The following is a 14,199-nucleotide window of genomic DNA, read 5'->3' as shown; positions in this document are numbered from 1 at the left end:
CTGATTTCTATGTTGACTTTGTATGCTTTGTCTTTTAATCCTGTGTTTTCATTCTAAGTAATTCCATTCTTCACTGGTAGAACTTTAATACCTACGTATTGGCACTACCTCCTCTTTCTCATCCTCCACAACTAATCATTAAGCCTTAACCAGTCTGCATCTTAAATTTCCCATGTGTTTAATGAGAGTACAGTAAAAATGCTAGCAGATTCTCTTTTAAAGGACTAGACAAGGTAACTATAAAGTTCTTATTAGGAGGAAAACTATAGGGGGAAAACTACAGTGTAAAAATAGACATACCATGAAGGAAGTACAATGAAGGGCTAGTGGTGCCAGGGGAGAAAATACATTATAAAGCTAAAATAACTAAAACTGTTTAGTCAGTTTGTAAATAAGTAGCTGCTGCTGCTAAGTCGCTTCAGTCGTGTCTGACTCTGTGCGACCCCACAGACGGCAGCCCACCAGGCTCCCCCGTCCCTGGGATTCTCCAGGCAAGAACACTGGAGTGGGTTGCCATTTCCTTCTCCAATGTATGAAAGTGAAAAGTGAAAGTGAAGTCGCTCAGTCGTGTCTGACTCTTAGCGACCCCATGGACTGCAGTCTCCCAAGCTCCTCTGTCCATGGGGTTTTCCAGGCAAGAGTCCTGGAATGGGTTGCCATTGCCTTCTCTGTAGTAAATAAGTAGACCAGGGAACAGAACAGAATTGAGAAATAAATCTAAATATACTTGTGTGTGTTAGTCGCTCAGTTATGTCTGATTCTTTTTGACCCCATGGACTGTAGCTTGCCAGGCTCCTCTGTCCATGGAATTCTCTAGGCAAGAATACTGGAGTGGGTTGTCATTTCCTTCTCCAGGGGATCGTCCCAATCCAAGGATCAAACATGCCGAATTATAGGCATGTTCTTTACCGTCTGAGCCACAGGGAAGCCCAAATATACTTAGACATTTAATTTAGGATGAAAAGGATATTATTCTATTCAGGGTCATTGATAATATCAGTTTCTCTTATCAAAGACACCAGTGATTTCTGTATCACTGAATCCAGTGGACATTTCTCAGTCCTCATCTTTCTTGATCTTCCAGCAGCACTTGACCCATCTTGTCACTTCTTCCTCTTTGAAACATCAGGGCACTCTACTCTCTTGGTTTTTTTCTAGCGATTCTCTCATTCCCTTGGTAATCTTATCCTATCTCAAGACTTTAAATATCTATGTGCTGACAGCTCTCAGACCTATTTCTTCAGGATGAAATGGTCTCCTGAACTCCAGGACTAAACATTCAGTTTCCTATCAACATTTCCATTTGGACTTGAATGGGTTTCTCAAAATGGATAGGTTTAGATCTTTCATGAACCTTTCCCAAAGTGCTCTTCTGTAGCCTTCCTCGTCTCAATAAATGGCAAGACCAGCTTTCCATTGGCTCAGGTCAAAAACACTGACATAATTTTGATTCATATTTTTCTGTCAAATTCGAAGTTCAATCAGTCAGAAATCATATTTGCTGTACCTTGGGATATCTAAAGCATAATCAAATTGGCATGTATGTCTTATTACTTACACTGCCAGTACTTTGAGTCAAACACCTCATCTGGGGTTATTGCAGAATCCTTCTAACTGATTTTCCTGTTTCTGTCTCAGCCTCCTCTCCCAGTTAATTAAAAAAAAATTTTAATACTTTATTTATTTGCTTGTTTATTTATTTTTATTTTTGGCTGCACTGGATCTTGCTGTGCAGAGACTTTCTCTAATTGGGGCAAGCAGGAACTACTCTCTAGTTGAGGCAGGCAGACTTATTGCGGTGGCTTCTCTTGAGCACAGGATTTATTTATTTATTTATTTTTTCATTTATTTTTATTAGTTGGAGGCTAGTTACTTTACAATATTGTAGTGGTTTTTGCCATACATTGACATGAATCAGCCATGGATTTACATGTGTTCCCCATCCCGATCCCCCCTCCCACCTCCCTCCCCATCCCATCCCTCTGGGTCTCCCCATCCCAGTGCACCAGCCCCGAGCACTTGTCTCATTGAGCACAGGGTTTAGAACACAGGCTCACTAGCTGTGGCAAACGGGCTTAGCTGCCGCTCAGCATGTGGGATCTTCCTGGAGCAGGGATGGAATCCATGTCCCCAGAATTGACAGGCAGATTCTTAACCACTGAACCACTGGGGAAGTCCCCAGAATTTTGAACACTTTAAATTTTCTAATGTAATACATACTCAGGGGAGTACATAAAGTATGTAAAGCAATTATTATTAAGTATAGATTCATGTAAATAACACCCAGATCGAGAAATGGCCCTCCAGAGACTTCCCTGGTGGTCCCGTGGTTAAGACTCTGTGCTGCCACTGCGAGGGGGTGTGGTTTTGATCCCTGGTCAGGGAACTATGATCCCATATGCCATTTAGCTCAGCCAAAAAATTTAAAGAAAGAAAGAAATGGCCCTCCAGGAGCCCTGCTCTTATTACCCTCCTAATCACTATTGTCTCCATCTATCCTGCCTAGAAGTATTTATTTCAACTTTTTTGGTAATTTAAAAATTTGTTTTGCTTTTCAGTTTAAAATTTTATTTATGTCTCCCTAAACAGTGGGGTAATGCTGCCTATTTTACCTTTAAAATAAATACAATATACATTCTTTTGTGTGTGACTGTGACTCATGCTTTTAAGGTTTATCCATGTACTTTGTAAAAGTATTTCATTTTAATAGTGGTATAGCCATTACAAATCATGCTGATGTAAGCATTCTTACACATGTATCTTGCTGCATACATGTTTCAGTTTTTCAAAGTCGTAGGATATACATATCTTCAGCTTTTCTAGGTAACACTTGTTACCAAGAAGTTGCAGCAATTTACACTTCTGCTAGTAGTGTGTGAAAATTTCACTTGTTCTATGTCCTTGCCGACTGCATCGATGGCATCACTGCCTTGTTGAACATGAATTTGAGCAAGCTCTGGGAGTTGGTGATAGACAGGGAAGCCTGGTGTCCTGCAGTCCATGGGGTCGCAAAGAGTCAGACACGACTGAGTGGCTGAACTCAACTTGACTGAACTGAACTAATGTCCTCACCAGCACTTTTATTGACACAGTTTAATTAATGCCAGTTTACATGTGGTGTGATCTCTTCTTGTCTTAATTTGCATTTACATGACTGATGAGGTTGAACCCTTTTCATATGTTTCTTTCATTTATTTTTGTCTATGCTATGTGACTTGTGGGATCTTAGTTCCCTGACAAAGAACTGAACCCAGGCCCTTGGCAGTAGAAGCAAGGAGTCTAACCACTGGTCTGTCAGGGAATTCATTTGCATGTTTCTTTTGTGGCATGCCTGTTCATCTCTTTTGCCCATTTTTAAAAATTGAGGTTTTCATTTTTTTCGTACTGGTTTTTAGCAGTTCTTTATATGGTCTGGCTATAAGTATCAATTATGTATGTTGCAACTGTCTTCTCCAGCTCTGTGACATGAAGTTTTGCTGTCCTTTGGGCAGAATTAAAAAATCTTTTTATCTTGAAATTTCAAACATACAGAACTCTTAACTGAGAATGGGTTATATATATCATGTCCCTTTACCTTTTTAATGTTTCAGTATATAATTCTTAAGAACTTATATAACCAGTTGTTAAATTCTAGAAGTTTAACACTGATGTAATACTTTTTAAAAATTGTTTACTTATTTTTGGCCGTGCTGGGTCTCTGCTGCTCATGCTTCTCTCGAGTTGAGGTGAGCAGAGGCTACTTTCTTGTTGTGGTGCTCGGACTTTTCATTGCAGCGGCTTCTCTTGTTGTGAAGCCTGGGCTCTAGGCGTGCGGGCTTCAGTAGTTACGGCACATGACTCAGTAGTTGTCGCTCCCAGGCGCTAGGACACAGACTCAATAGTTATGGTGCATGGGGTTATTTGCTTCGAGGCACGTGGGATCTTTCCTGACCCAGGATCCAACTAATGTCTCCTGCGTTGGCAGGTGGGTTCTTCACCACTGAGCCATCAGGGAAGTCCAGATATAATACTTTAAAAAAAATGTATAGAATATACGTAAGAAATGGTTAATGTGGTAAAAATTTGTTACATTTCAGTGGCCTTGCTGCTGCTGCTGCTAAGTCGTTGCAGTCGTGTCCGACTCTGTGTGACCCCATAGACGGCAGCCCACCAGGCTCCCCCATCCCTGGGATTCTCCCGGCAAGAACCCTGGAGTGGGTTGCCAGAGTGGCCTTAGGTACATTTATATACTTGTGCAACCATTAGCACCAGAAATTTTTCATATCTACCACAGTTGAAACTCTGTACTCATTGAATGTAGTTCCTCATTTCCCACTCCCAGTCCCTTTCTATCTCAGAATTTTTGAACTCATGCAATATTTGTCTTTTTTTGACAAACGTATTTCGGTTAGCATATCTTCACGGCTCATGATTATGTTAGCATGTGTCAACCTTCCGTTATAAGAGTGATTATATTCCTATGTATCTACTACTATATTTTGTTTATTCATCTGCCAGTGAACATGTGAGTTGTTTCCACCTTTTGGCTATTGTAATTCTGTAGTAAACGTCAGTGTATATATATCTGTCTGAATCCCTGTTTTAAATTCTTTTGGACGTATATTTAGGAATGGAGTTCCTGAGTTCACTTAGGTTCAGTTGCTCAAATGTGTCCGACTCTTTGTGACCCCATGAACTGCAGCATGCCAGGCCTCCCTGTCTATCACCAACTCATGGAGTTTACTCAAACTCATGTCCATCGAGTCGGTGTTGCCATCCAACCATCTCATTCTCTGTTGCCCCCTTCTCCTCCTGCCCCCAATCCCTCCCAGCATCAGGGTCTTTTCAAATGAGTCAGTTCTTCGCATCAGGTGGCCAAAGTATTGGAGTTTTAGCTTCAGCATCAGTCCTTCAAGTGAATATTCAGGACTGATTTCCTTTAGGATGGACTGGTTGGGTCTCCTTGCAGTTCAAGGGACTCTCAAGAATCTTCTTCAACACCACAGTTCAAAAGCATCAATTCTTGGGTGCTCAGCTTTCTTTATAGTCCAACTCTCAGATCTGTACATGACTGCTGGAAAAACCGTAGCTTTGATTAGACAGACCTTTTTTGGCAAAGTAATGTCTCTGATTTTTAATATGCTATCTAGGTTGGTCATAACTTTCCTTCCAAGGAGCAAGCGTCTTTTAATTTCATGGCTGCAGTCACCATCTGGAGTGATTTTGGAGCCCCCCAAAATAAAGTCTGTCAGTTTCCACTGTTTCCCCATCTATTTGCCATGAAGGGATCGGACCAGATGCCATGATCTTAGTTTTCTGAATGTTGAGTTTTAAGCCAACTTTTCACTCTGCCCTTTCACTTTCATCAAGAGGCTCTTTAGTTCTTCTTCACTTTCTGCCATCAGGGTGATGTCATCTTCATATCTGAGGTTATTGATATTTTTTCCGGCAATCTTGATTCCAGCTTGTGCTTCCTCCAGCCCAGCGTTTCTCATGATGTACTCTGCATATAAGTTAAATAAGCAGGGTGACAGGATACAGCCTTGATGTACTCCTTTCCCTGTTTGGTACCAGTCTGTTGTTCCATGTCTTGTTCTAACTGTTGCTTCTTGACCTGCATACAGGTTTCTCAAGAGGCAGGTCAGGTGGTCTGGTATTCCCATCTCTTGAAGAATTTTCCACAATTTATTGTGATCCACACAGTCAAAGGCTCTGGCATAGTCAACAAAGCAGAAATAGATGTTTTTTCTGGAACCCTCTTGCTTTTTCAATGATCCAGTGGATGTTGGCAATTTGATCTGTGGTTCCTCTGCCTTTTCTAAATCCAGCTTGAACATCTGGAAGTTCACGGTTCACATACTGTTGAAGCCTGGCTTGAAGAATTTTGAGCATTACTCTACTAGCGTGAGATGAGTGCAATTGTGTGGTAGTCTGAGCATTCTTTGGCATTGCCTTTCTTTGAGATTGGAATGAAAACTGACCTTTTCTAGACCTGTGGCCACTGCTGAGTGTTCCAAATTTGCTGGCATATTAGTGCAGCACTTTCACAGCAGCATCTTTGAGGATTTGAAATAGCTCAACTAGAATTCCATCACCTCCACTAGCTTTGTTCACAGTGATGCTTCCTAAGGTTTGCTTGACTTTGCATTCCAGGATGTCTGGCTCTAGGTGAGTGATCATACCATCGTAATTATCTGGGTCATGAAGATCTTTTTTGTATAGCTCCTATGTGTATTCTTGTCACCTCTTCTTAATATCTTCTGCTTCTGTTAGGTCCATACCATTTCTGTCCTTTACTGAGCCCATCTTTGCATAAAATGTTCCCTTGGTATCTCTAATTTTCCTAAAGAGATCTCTAGTCTTTCTCATTCTGTTGTTTTCCTCTATTTCTTTGCCTTGATCACTGAAGAAGGCTTTCTTATCTCTCCTTGCTATTCTTTGAACTCTGCATTCAAATGGGTATATCTTTCCTTTTCTCCTTTGCCTTTACCTTTTTTCTCAGCTATTTGTAAGGCCTCCTCAGACAACCATTTTGCTTTTTTGTGTTTGTTTTTCTTGGGGATGGTCTTGCTCCCTGTATCCTGTACAATGTCATGAACTTCTGTCCATAGTTCTTCAGACAGTCTGTCTATCAGATCTAATCCCTTCAATCTATTTGTCACTTCCACTGTATAATCGTAAGGGATTGGATTTAGGTCGTACCTGAATGGTCTAGTGGTTTTCCCTACTTTCTTCAATCTAAGTCTGAATTTGGCAATAAGGAGTTCATGATCTGAGCCACAGTCATCTCCCCAGTCTTGTTTTTGCTGACTGTATAGAGCTTCTCCATCTTTGGCTGCAAAGAATATAATCAATCTGATTTCGGTGTTGGCCATCTGGTGATGTCCACGTGTAGAGTCGTCTCTTGTGTTGTTGGAAGAGGGTGTTTGCTATGACCAGTGCGTTCTCTTTGCAAAACTCTGTTAGCCTTTGCCCTGCTTCATTCTGTACTCCAAGGCCAAATTTGCCCATTACTCCAGGTGTTTCTTGACTTTCTACTTTTGCATTCTAGCCCCCTATAATGAAAAGAACATCTTTTTTGGGTGTTAGTTCTAGAAAGTCTTGTAGAACACTTCATAGAAGTGTTCAACTTCAGCTCCTTCAGCATTTTTGGTCAGGGCATTGACTTGGGTTATCGTATTTTGAATGGTTTGCCTTGGAAACAAACAGAGATCATTCTGTCGTTTTTGAAATTGCATGCAAATACTGCGTTTCGGACTCTTTTGTTGACTGTGATGGTTACCCCGTTTCTTCTAAGGGATTCCCGCCCACAGTAGTAGATATAATGGTGATCTGAGTTAAATTCACCCATTCTAGTCCATCTTAGTTTGCTGATTCCCAAAATGTTGACGTTCACTCTTGCCATCTCCTCTTTGACCACTCCAATTTTCCTTGATTCATGGACCTAACATTCCAGGTTCCTATGCAATATTGCTCTTTACAGCATTGGACTTTGCTTCTATCACATCCACAACTGGGTGTTGTTTTTGCTTTGGCTCCGTCTCTTCATTCTTTCTGGAGTTATTTCTCCACTGATCTCCAGTAGCATACTGGGCACCCACTGCCCTGGGCAGTTCATCTTTCAGTGCCCTATCTTTTTGCCTTTTCACACTTTTTGACAAAATGGTAATCTGTTTAATATTTTGAGGGAACATCACACTGTTTTTGCACAGTGTCTGTACCATTTTACATTCCCACCAATAATGCACAAAAGTTCCATCTTCTCCACATTCTTGCCAGCACTTGTTTTCTGTTTTGATGATAGCTATGTTAGTTTGTGTGAAGTGATATCTCATTGTGGTTTTCATTTATATTTCCTAATATAATTAGTGATATTGAGCCTCTTTTCATATTATTTGCCATTGATAAGGGCTTCCCTGGTAGCTCGTTTGGTGTAGAATATGCCTGCAGTGCAGGGGACCTGGGTTTGATCCCTGTGTTGGGAAGATCTCCTGGAGAAGGAAATGTCAAGCTACTCCAGTATCCTTGCCTGGAAAGTCTCATGGACAGAGGGGCCTGGTGGGCTGCAGTTCATGGGGTCGCAAAGAGTTGGGAATGACTGAGCAACTGACATTTTCACTTTCATGTATCTTTTTGGAAATGTCTATGCAAGTCTTCTTGTTAGGATTGTTTTTGTTGTGTTGAGTTGTAGAAGTTCTTTACATATTCTGATATTACCGCATAACAGATACATCTTTGAAAATATTTCCTTCCATTCTGTGGGCTGCTTTTTTATTCTGTTGGTGTTCTTTGCACAAAAGATTTTAATTTGATGAAGTCTATGTACTTTTGTTATCTCTGCTTTTGTTGTCATACCTGAGAAGTCTTGCCAAATCCAGTGTCACAAGAGTTTCCCCTTTTTCTTTTCTGAGTTGTATAGTTTTAGCTCTTATGTTTGGTCCTTTGATCTATTTTGAGTTAATTTTTGTGTATCATATAACATAAGGTCCAACTTCATGGTTTTTCATGTGGATATCCAGTTTTCCCAGCAATATTTTTTTTCATTATGGTTTATTATAGGATATTGAATTTAGTTTCCTGTGCTCTCCAGTAGGTCCTTGCTGTCCTCTTTTATGTCATGTCATTGCTGTCATGTTTTATATATACTAGTATGTATCTGTCAGTCCCAAACTCCAAATTTTTTCCTTTCCCTACTCCTTCCCCTTTGGTAACCATAGGCTTGTTTTTTACATCTAGGAGTCTGTTTCTGTTTTGTAAATAAGTTCATTTGTATCATATTTTAGATTCCACATAGAAGTAATATCATATGATATTTGTCTTTCTTAAAAGTCCTGGTGACTCAGATGGTAAAGAATCTGCCTGCAGTGTAGCAGACCCAGGTTTGATTCCTGGGTTGGGAAGATCCCCTGGAAAAGGAAATGGCAACCCACTCCAGTATTCTTGCCTGGAGATTTCTAATGACAGAGATTTGCAGGCTACCGTTCATGGGGTTGTGAAGAGTCAGACACTGAGTGACTAGCTTTCATTTTCTTTAGTTCACTTAGTATGATAATGTCTACATCCATCCATGTTGCTGCAAATGGCAATTATTTTATTCTTTATTTATTTTTAGTAAAAAATTTTTTTTCCATACTAAGTGACATGTGGGATCTTAGTTCTCCATCAGGGATTGAACCTGTGCCTTTTGCAGTGGAAGCATGGAGTCTTAATCACTGAATCGCCAGGGATGTCTTTCATTCTTTTTTATGGCTGAGTAGTATTTTATTGTATATATGTAATGTATCTTCTTTATCCAGTCATCTCTTAATGGACATTTAGGTTGCTCCTATGTCTTGGCTGTTGTTAATAGTGCTATTATAAATACTGGAGTGCATGTATTTTTTCTGAATTAGAGTTTTCTCTGAATATATGCTCAGGATTCCAGCATAATGTTGGATTCCAGCACCATTTGTTGGAAAGACTATTCTTTCTGCATTGAATGGTCTAAGGATCATTGTTGAAAACCACTTGACCAAATATGGAAGGGTTTATTTCTGGGCTAATTATTCTGTTCCATTCATTTGTATGTCTACTTTAGTGCCAGTTCCACATTGTTTTGATTTTTATAGCTTTGTAGTAGGTTTTGAAGTCAGTGTGAGATCTCCAACTTAGTTTTTTAAAAATTGTTTGACTGCCATTCTTTTATTGCATCAATTGAGATGATTTGGGTTTTTTTTCCCTTTCATTCTATTAAGGTGACATATCACATTGATTAATTTTTGTCTGTTGACCCATTCTCAAATTCTAGGAATAAATCCCACTTGATCATAGTGTATAAACCTTTTAATATTCTCCTTTGGTTTGCATGTATTTTGTCCAGGATTTCAATGTCAATATTCATAAAGGATATTTGTAATTAAAAAAATATTATTTGACTGCATGCAGAGTCTCTTGAGGCTCCACATCAAATTTAGGATGGATTTTTCTGTTTCTTCAAAAATGTCATTGGGATTTTGATAGGGATGATATTGAATTTGTCTTTCAATCCACAAACAGCTGTCTTTTCTGTTATATCTTCTTTAATTTCTTTCAGAAATGTTTTATAATTTTCATTGTACAAGTTTTCTTTTTTCTTTTGCCTTTTTGCCTTATTCCTAAGTGCTTTATTCTTTTAGAAGCTATGGTAAATGAACTTGTTTTTGTAACTTCCTTTTCAGATTTTCCAGTTAGTGTACAGCTATTTTGCAACTGATTTTGTTGTGTTAATTTTGTTTCCTGCACCTTAATTTGTTCATTTTAACTTTGTGTGTAATCTTTAGGGTTTTCTGCATATAAAATCCATGTCGTCTGCAAACAGATAATTTTATTCTTTCTTTCTGATTTAGATGCCTTTTCTTTCTTTCTTTTTTTTTTTTTTTTGGTTGCTTTGATTAGGTCTATGTTGAATAGAAGTGAGAAAACGGGCATCCTTACATTGTACCTGTTCTTAGAGGAAAGCTTCTAATCTTTTACCATTGAGTATGTTAGCTGTAGGTTTTCCATATATGACCTTAATCATGTTGAAGTAGTTCTTTCTAGTTTTCTGAGTATTTTTGTCATGAAAGAGTGTTGAATTCTGTCATGCTTTTTTTGCATTGAGATGATAGTGTGATTTTTTTCTTTGTTTTTTGTTAATGTGATATATTACATTGATATTGGCATTTCCAACCATCCTTATATTTCAGGAAGAAATAATTGTTCATTTTGGTGTATAATTCCTTATAAAATATTGTTGGATAAGGTCTGTTGGTATTTTGTTGAGTATTTTTACGTCAATATTTATATGGGATATTGATCTGTACTTTTCTTGTAGTGTCTTTGTCTTCTTTGGTATTAAGGTAATGCTGGGTCTCATAGAATGAATTAGGCGATATTTTCTCCTCTTCAATTTTTTGGAAAGAGTTTGAGGGAATTGGTGTTTAATCTTTCTTAATATTTGGTAGAATTCAGTGGTGAAACCACTTGGTCTTGAGCTTTTATTTGGGAGGTTTTTGATTACTGATTGAGTCTCCTTACTAGTTACAGGTCTGTTCAGATTTTCTACTTTTTCATGATTCAATCTTGGTAGTAGGTTGTATGTTTCTAGGAATTTTGTCCATATCATCTAGGTTATCCATTTTGTTGGTATAGAATTGTACATAGGACTCATAATCTTTTTATTTCTGTAGAATTGGTAGTTATGTTTCCACTTTCATTTCTGTTTAAAAATTTATTTTTTGTCTTGGGCAGTGCTGAATGTTCATTTCTGCATGTGCATTGCTGCATGTGGGCTTTCTCTAGTTGTAGTGAGGTGAGTGGGGGCTGCTCTCGTTGTGATGGGTAGGCTTCTAATTGCAGTGGCTTCGCTTATTGAAGAGCACAGGATCTAGGGTGTGCATGCCTCAGTAGTTGTGGCTTCTGGGCTCTGGAGTGTGGGCTCTGTAATTGTGGCAGGGATCGAACCTGTGTCCCCTGCATTGGGAGGTGGATTCTTAACCACAGGACCACCGGGAAAGTCCCCCCACTTTCATTCCTGATTTTAGTAATTTGAGTCTCTTTTTGCTAAATATTGCTAACTATTTGTGCATCTTGCTAAATATTTGTCGATTTTGTTGATCTTGAAAAACCAACTTCTGGTTTTACTGATTTTTTTTCTCCCCCTATTTTTTCTATTTTTCACTTATCTCAGTTCTAATATTTATTTCCTTCCTTCTGCTCTTTAGGTTTAGTTCTTTTTTTCTTGTTAAGTTCCTTAAGGTGTAAAGTTGGGTTCAGAACTTCCTTAGTGTAAGTGTTTACAGCTTTAATTTCTCCTCTTAGCACTGTTTTTGCTGTAGCTCATAAGTTTTTGTATGCTTTCATTTCTTCCTATTTTTTAATTTCCCTTGATTTCATCTTAGTCCATTGGTTGTTTAAAGTGTGATGTTTAATTTCCACTTATTTGTAAGTTTCCAGTTTTCTTTCTGTTTCTAGTTTCATTCCATTGTGATCAAACAAGATAGTTTGTATGATTTCAATTTTTAAAAATTTCTTAAGCTTGTTTTGCATATGACTAACATGTTGTCCATCTGATGTAATTAATACTTTTGTTTACCAAGCAAATTCCAGTTCAGTCAGTTGTCCCCAAAATTTCCTTTATAGCATTTTCTTTAGCACAGGATCCATTTCGGGATCACATATTCCATTTAGTTGTTATATTGCATTAACTTCCTTTACCCTGTGACGATTCCTCAGATTCCTTGTCATGACATCGAAGGCTGCAGAATGAATTATTTCATAGGTTGTTGCTCAGTTTGGGTTTATCTGGCATTTCCTCCCGATCAGATTCAGATTAGATATCCCAGTCTGTCTACTACATTGGTGATATTGTATCCTTGCCTCACAGATGATCACATCTGGAGGCAAGTGGTGGCCATCTGCCCTTCCTTGATGATGTTAATTTGATCATTGTTGAGGTGTTGTCTGATTTTTCCACTGTGTGGTTGCTGTTTTTCCTTTGTAGCTGATCCTCACTGGAGAGATGCTTTCAGGCCATATAACTGTTCCACGTTATACTTTTGCTCCTCGATTAATAGCTATCGATTATTCCTATCCAAACCAATCTTTACAAGATGGTTATTTTCCAGCCCCACCACTTGCTTCATATTAATTGCCATTTTACTTTAAGGAAGAGCCCTGCATTTCTTGGGCATTTGTTCATTTCATTGACTTAATATAGGTTCATGGATTTCAGATTTTACTGAGTGGTTTATAATCCATTACTATCATTATTTTGATGCTCAAATCATCCTTCTCTTAGCCAGTGGGAGTCTCTGTAAGCTGCCTTCTCTGCCCTTTTGATAGGAGAACCAGTGTCAAATGAATACTTTATGGATAGTGTGTTTAGGTTCTTGAACCTTTTCCAATCCTGAAGTCATGAAGATACTTTCTGTTTTCTAAAGGCTTTTTTATTTTGTGTTTTATATTTTCATCTAAAATTGGAGTGGCTTTTACACATAGAGGCTAGTTTGATTTATTTAAATTTTTTTTTTCCAATATAGGTACCTAGTTGACATAGAGCCTTATATTGAAAAGAACATTGTTTCCTGCTCTGTAATGTCATTTCTGTCACGAATCAAGTGTCCATATATCAAGAGTGTTTATTGTGCTTTCTCAGTCCATTTGCTTATCTCTGTGGTGGTCAGTACCATATACTATCAATGACAATGGCTTTATAACAAATGCTCATATCTGGTACAGCAAGTTGTTCCCCCTTATTTTCTTTAAGTCATATGGATATGGGATATTCTTGACCCTTTGTATTTCCACATATTTTACAACTTTGAGATATAGTCGATGTATGGTGAACTGCACACATTTAAATTGTGTAGTTAAGAATTTTTTGATGCATGTTTATAGCCATGAAGCTATGACCACAATTACGATAATGAACGTAGCCATTACTTCCCAAAGTTTCTTCATGTATCATTGTAATTCATTCTTTCCTACCTCCCAGCCCTGTCCTCAGGTTCATCTGCTTTTTATCACACTATATTAATTTGCAATTTCTAGACTATTATGTTGATATAAACAGAATCATACAAAATAAAATTCTACAAAATAACATTTTGTATGTACCAAGTATATACAAAAAGTATGTACTTTTTTTTTCATTCACAGTTTTCTAAAATTTTATTTTATTTTATATTTGACTCCACCGAGTCTTTGTTGCTCAAAGTATAAATATATAAATTTATACTTTAAATAAATGTATAATATATAAATATACATATATATATATATATATAAATATATAAATGCTCCCATATACATGGATGTCAGAGAAACTGACAGCGGTTGCCTTTGGGGATGGAAATGGAGGCCTGGAAATAAGGACTGGCATGTAGATTTACATTCCACTGTATCCCCTATTCTGGTTAAATATTTTATAATATGTCTTTATATCTTTAAGTTAGAAACTAGAAATCAAAGCCTATCAGTCTCTCAGAATACCAAACATTGATTATTATCATTGTCTCCAGATGACTTCAGTTAAAGTGACTGGTTCATTTTCGGCAAACTGCAGACAAGTGCCTTTCTTCATCTATAAATAAGGTGATAATAGTTCCTAGGCTTTAATGACACAGTCTGATGAAGTGCTTAGAAAAGTCCTTGGTGCATAGCAAGGTCTGCATCAGGGCCACCTGTTAGGTGTGGCCCTACAGATGACCCTGAAATGTTAGC

General features: G+C 38.1%; 1 protein-coding gene across 1 annotated transcript in view; it reads left to right on the top strand.

Annotated features, from left to right (window-relative positions):
* PCCB (propionyl-CoA carboxylase subunit beta) overlaps positions 1–14,199 on the top strand; it is a 93,176-nt gene that overhangs the window by 21,434 nt on the left and 57,543 nt on the right. The gene's annotated exons all lie outside the window — the stretch shown is intronic.

Source organism: Muntiacus reevesi, chromosome 8 (genome assembly GCF_963930625.1).
Source record: "Muntiacus reevesi chromosome 8, mMunRee1.1, whole genome shotgun sequence".
NCBI classification, from domain to species: domain Eukaryota; kingdom Metazoa; phylum Chordata; class Mammalia; order Artiodactyla; family Cervidae; genus Muntiacus; species Muntiacus reevesi.
Note: the sequence above shows the minus strand (reverse complement) of the source record. Positions and strands in the feature narration are given on the sequence as shown.